The 5,712-nt window shown below is 57.4% G+C and overlaps 1 long non-coding RNA gene across 1 annotated transcript; it reads left to right on the forward strand.

Annotated features, from left to right (window-relative positions):
- Positions 1-2,083: 2,083 nt before the first annotated feature.
- On the forward strand, positions 2,084-5,141 carry LOC106899963. Its single transcript, XR_001414104.1, has 3 exons — positions 2,084-2,750; positions 3,293-3,413; positions 5,019-5,141. It is a non-coding gene; the product is annotated as an uncharacterized LOC106899963 (long non-coding RNA).
- Positions 5,142-5,712: the final 571 nt, after the last annotated feature.

Here is a 5,712-nt window from a genome sequence, read left to right on the forward strand (position 1 = left end):
CCCTGAGGGCCGCCGCAGACGCGGCCTCCCCTCCGTTACCTCCCGCGTTGCCATGGCACCCACCTCCGCCTCCCCAGCCAACGCACGCGCACTGGAAGAGCGGGAAGGCCGTGAGGGGCGGGGTTTTGCCACCGACGCACCGCCCCTCGCCCGGGGGGGCGGGGGGGGGGGGGGGGGGGGGGGGGGGGCCGCGCCGATGCCGCCCCCCTCAGCCCCCATGTAAACATGCCCGCTCCGGCCGCCGGCCCCCCTGCACCCCGCGGCGCGGTGGTGCGCTCCACATGCGCGGCTCCCCGCGGGAGGCAGGTGGGCGCGGGGCGGCGGGGGCGCGGAGGGGGCGGGGGCGTCCCGTTGGCCCCCGCGGTCCCCGCACCCGGACTGAGGGGGCCCGGTCTGTAAGGGGTCGGGATTTCTCAGGGTCTCTGTCCCAATCCCGTCCTGAGGGGGTGCCGGTCGCGGGGAGGCCCCGTTCCCGGGACCTCGTAGCCCTCTCCAGCCCCAGTAGGGATCCTCCCGGAGCGGCGGCCGCGGGGCTCGGCGGGCCCGGGCGCTCCCTCGGGGCCCGGCCCTGTCCCCGTCGGAGCCCAGTGAGGCGCCCGGAGCGGCCGCCGTGCCGCCACGGCTCAGCCCCCGCCGCGGGGGGAGCACGGCCACCGGACGGTGTCCCCGGCGCCCCCGTCCACCGGGAGCGCGGTGACTCCGGGTGGGTCGGGGGTCTGCGGTGCGGGACGCCCGCAGCAGAGACCCAGGCTGAGCCCTGGGGGCCGCGGCGTGCAGGCAGTTCTGGGCACGGCAGGCTGCCGCGTACCGGGGCTCTCGGAGGCAGCCCTGCGCCCTCCGGGGTCGCCCCCCTCGGTGCCACGTGCTCGGCACCTGTCGGTTGGCAAAGCAGCTCCCGTGGCTCCGGGAGCCGGAGGAAAGCCAACGCCAGGCTCCGGCTCCCGTGGCCAACGGGACGGGCTCTGCACAGCCTGATGGGTGGAGGACGGTCCCCTCAGCCCGTCCTGGGGGCCAGAGGGGCTGCAACTGAACCGCTGGGGTGTGACCCGCGCTCCCCAGGGTGGCTCAGCCTGTCTCTGGTCCTCAGGGCTGAGGACTTCTCTGCAGCAGCACGTATGCTGCTCGGTTGCACGACTGGTCCTCGGCTCAGATTTGCAGCCGAATCAGATTTGGGGTGAAGTCTGCATTTGTTCCAGTCCTTGGCTGCCAGTCCCTAAAAGCCAGTGTCCATCCCTTGCTATCCTGTGGCATCTCCCAGGCAACTCCTTTGTCCACTGTTATCCATTCACATTATCATCCATTAGATGATCACCCCCGAGTGCAAGAGCTCAAACATTTCTAGCTTGGAGTCCATCCTGCAGCCCTAGAGGAGAAATTTAACCCCTTTGGCTTTAGTAGGTCTGAAACAAATGCATGCATTCGTTTCACACGTCAGCGTAAACTCCTCCTCACGTGCTTTTATACTAAGCTTTTCTGCACCCTGATGATTTCCTGCACAAATGCTGTGCAAGAGGGATGTCTCTCTTAGTCATAATCTCTGTGGGAAGGGGCTGTGGGAGGAACAGCTTTCTGGTGGTCAGATCTGATGGCTGCTCTGCCTCAGTTTTCATCCTGTGTCTGGATGTCGCCTGAAAGGTGATGCTTGTGCCATGGCCTCGTCCAGCTGACTTCAGTGCTTGGGGTGTAGAGCCACAGGCCTGGGGACAATGTGGGGACAGCATGGGCCAAGTGATGCCTCGGGGGGCTCTCCCCACCTCTTTAGCTGGAGGAGGGGCTGCCTTTGGAAGCGGCTCTGTCAAGCCAGGGGATGTGAGGGCAGCTCACACAAGGTCTTCCCCCAGGAGCGGAGTGAACACAACCACGGCTCCTCCTGAGTGCATGAGGGATGCTCTGGTGGGAGAGTGAGATGGGGCAGGAGAGGGTCTCGGGGGATGGCTCGTGGATGGGGACCGTGCTGAGTCGGGTCCAGGAGGGTGGGGGTGGCTCCTGGCAGTGCATGCAGCAGCTGGGGGGGGGCAGCTTCCCCCAGAGAGGGGAGGTCTCGGGTGACACTGGGTCTCTTGGGGCCTTTCCTCATCCCCCAGCCTCTCCTCAGATGTCTCTGCTGGAGGAGAGTGTGCAGGCGTGCGGTGTCCCCGGGGCTGGGCGACGTCTCCATCACCGGAGGAGGAGGAAGGCTGGGAGGACTCAGCGGGCTGGTGGCTCTGTCAGGGAGATGGAGATGATGGCTGTACAGGGAGCCCTGCAGCTCAGTTGCTCCAGGCGCTGCTTTTAACCCTTTCTCACCAAGCAGGTGGGTGGCAGCGAGCCTGGCTGCCAGCCCACGGATCTCCCCTGCCCCTGGGGACAGCACCCACGGTCTCCATCACGCAGTGGCTCCTGAGCAGCGATGGCTGATGGCCGGGGCAGGGCGGCCGGGGGCAGAGGAAGAGGAGGTTCTCAGCGTGCAGCAGGTGCCGAGGCAACACTCGCCACAACAAATCCCTGTGATTCAGCCCCAGAGCATCTGCCGCCGCCGGGGACCAAACGTTCACAAATGGCAACAAATGGCCGAGGAGACTGATGTCACGCAGCCGCCTCTGCCAAGGCATCCCGGAGACCCCGGCAGCCAGAGCTCCCCAGCGGGGTGGACAGCCCTGTGGGAGGGACAGTGCTCCTCAGCTGTGCTTCGCCTGAGAGACCCCCACAAGTCCCTGCCGGCCCGAATCTCTCTTGTTCTCTGGTGCTGATGGCAACACGGGGCTGCCAAGGTGGGTGTCACGTTCAAAGCCATGTTAGCCTCCAGGTCTCCTCACTCCCTGGGAGCACGTGCCTCTCTTGAGTCCTCCAGACCCTCCCACGTGTGCCAGCAGCAGCCTGGCACCATCGCTCAGCCGAGTGTAAAGGTCTGTGCCAGGACCGGGCTGCAGGTGCAGGACTGTTTTTTTCAGGTACAGCACCCTTGAGCAGAAGCAGCCAGATCTCACTCGCCTCCCACTGACATCGGTCTAAGAGCTGCCAGCTCTTAAACAGATCATCTGTGAAAACCTTCCAGCCCCGTGTCATGGCTGCAGCTAATACTAATGCTACAGAGGAAGAATAAATCGCTTTCCACCTGGGATCAGCTGGAATGTAGAGCTAGAGCACTTTCCAAAATACCCCGGCAATGCCAGTTATAATTTCTCCCCACCCCCATATGTAAAATATCCAGGCTGTTTTGACCACTCTCTTATCACAACTCTCGAGATTTTCCCCTCTCGTTATCTGAATTTGGCCTTTTCTATTCTCTTGCCACCTGTCTCCTGACTTCTAGGATCAGACCAGAAGCTCCTGCCTTTCATTTGTAGTCCCTCCAGTGGATACTTTTTCTGGAAGTGAGGCTGGAGGCTGGAGTGAGAATGAAGAGAGAGATGGAGGGAGAAACCATCAAATGGGTACGGTAACATATTTCCCTTTAAGCAATCATGCTTCCTAGCCCATGTTTGCTGTTGCCCCAGCTGTGGATACTATCTCCTTGGAGGCTCTGCAAAGGCATACGTATCTCCAGGGAGGGTGTGGAAGATGGAAGGAGAAGAGTCATTTAGCATCTCTGCAATATCCTACTGTAATTGCTTCCTTTAACCTCTGACAGTCTATCGGCCCCATGTTTTCCTGATGGCTTTTTGACACACTCAGCCCTGTTGTTTGTTTTTATACCTTTACTGATTTGCTCTTCAGAACCCCTTTAGGCTTTGCTTAATTAGCCTCACACTGATTTTTAGAATTTGCTTCCGTTCAGTGTCACTCACTGCTGTTTGGTCCTGGCTTCCCTGTGCAAGGCTGAATTGAACAGCGCTGGGGCTGTTATAATGCAGCATCTCAGCCTCTATTACTTTATGAATTTGCTCCCATGTGCCATTTAAAACTAAGTCAACAATGGCCTCCCCACTTCTTCCTGCTCCTCTCCTTGCTCCAAGTGAGCCATCGCAGGGAGTGGCGTGTCGAGCCTGGAGATGCTCTGAGCTGTGTCCTGCTGCGCTGCGTTTGTATGTGGGTGGTTCAAGTCCCTGACTATCATCCGCTGTTATCACACCTTTGCTGGAGTCTCAAGCCATTTTGATCTCTCTCATCAAAGACGCGAGCCTGGCACTTCCCCACAGCCGTCTGGGTGGGGAGATAGAGCCTTGCGGGGATGCAGTTGCATCTGGGTGTTTGACTGCTGCTCCTTGCAGCTTGCTCGGCCCGTCCTGCGGAGCTTGCGGCCAGATGTTGTGGTATTTTGACTTCTGTAACTCCTTTTATATCAAGATCAAGGTCCAGGCACTACTGCCTGGGCATTTGTAATGCTTGTTCCAGACCAGTGCAGGCTTTTATCAAACTCGTTAACCTGCAACCAAGCTGATTTTACAGAAATATTCTGTACAGAAATATCTTGTCCTTGATTTGCTTCTGTTAAGGCCTTGATAGTTACTCCCGAGTCATGTTGCTGTGAGTCAGATCCCATCTCTGCTGTGTGTCAGGAGCGAGAACCCGATGGCCGTGCTTGGGGATTCCTCCCAGAACTTGAGTTTCCTACATTTAGGGACTATCTCATTCAAAGTGATTTCTGTCAAGGCAGGATTTATTTATGGCTGAACTGTAGCCAGCCCAGAGCAGCAGAGCAACTTCTAGACCTCACACTTTATTCAAAGTGCAAAGTCTTAGAATTACCTGTATTGTGGTCTGGCTACATTCAACATTTTTACCAAAAGCCTAGCAGAAAAAAATCCAGAAATGACCCTGATGCACCTGGAGATGACAAAGGGGTTGGAGGGTGGGGCTGGTGATTTGCTAAACTGGAACTCAATGGATGCTTCAATAAGGCTGAAAGTAGCCTCAGCTGTTGAGGAATAAGTGGTGGATCGTGCTGTTCTGAGGTGCAGTGACCAGAGAAGACTTGGAGGTCACTGAAGTATCGGATAACCTTTATCTACTTTAACTATTGAATTTCTAAGAGCATTAAGGGCTTAATTAGCTGTGGTACCTAAGTGTCTCAGCAAAAAATCCTGCTCTGTTAACAGGCCTTCCAGTCTGGAGGACAGCAGTACCTGGAGCAGGATCCAGCGGCTGGATGCTGGTAGAGGATAGACAGGATTTGGAATAAGGTCCCAACTATTGGAGTGACTTCCTGAGGCAGATTAACCCACTCAGGTAATTTTAAAATTGCAAATGAACTTTTCCCACAGTCCATTCACGTTCAACGGGAATTCAGAGAGGTGTCATGGCTGCTCTGCACAGGCTGATGGCCAAAATCCAAATGGCCATTTCTAATCTGCTCTGTGTGGGCTCAGTGACATTTATTAGTTCCTGGCTTGCAGCAGCAGCAGCTCTGAGCTGGCTCCAAACCACAGAATCACAGAATCATCTAGGCTGGAAGAGTCCCTCGGGATCATCGAGTCCAACCATCTCCCCTACTCTAAAGTTCTCCCCTACACCATATCCCCCAACACCACATCTAAACGGTTCTTAAACACAGCCAGGGATGGTGACTCAACCCCCTCCCTGGGCAGCCTATTCCAATGCCCGACCATTCTCTCTGTGAAGAATTGTTTCCTAATGTCCAGTCTAAACCTACCCTGGCGCAACTTGAAGCCATTACCCCTTGTCCTATCATCTGTAACTTGGGAGAAGAGACCGACCCCCGCCTCTCTACACCCTCCTTGCAGGTAGTTGTAGAGAGCGATAAGGGCTCCCCTCAGTCTCCTCTTCCCCAGA

This window comes from Calidris pugnax, unplaced genomic scaffold, assembly GCF_001431845.1.
Source record: "Calidris pugnax isolate Ruff unplaced genomic scaffold, ASM143184v1 scaffold1007, whole genome shotgun sequence".
NCBI classification, from domain to species: domain Eukaryota; kingdom Metazoa; phylum Chordata; class Aves; order Charadriiformes; family Scolopacidae; genus Calidris; species Calidris pugnax.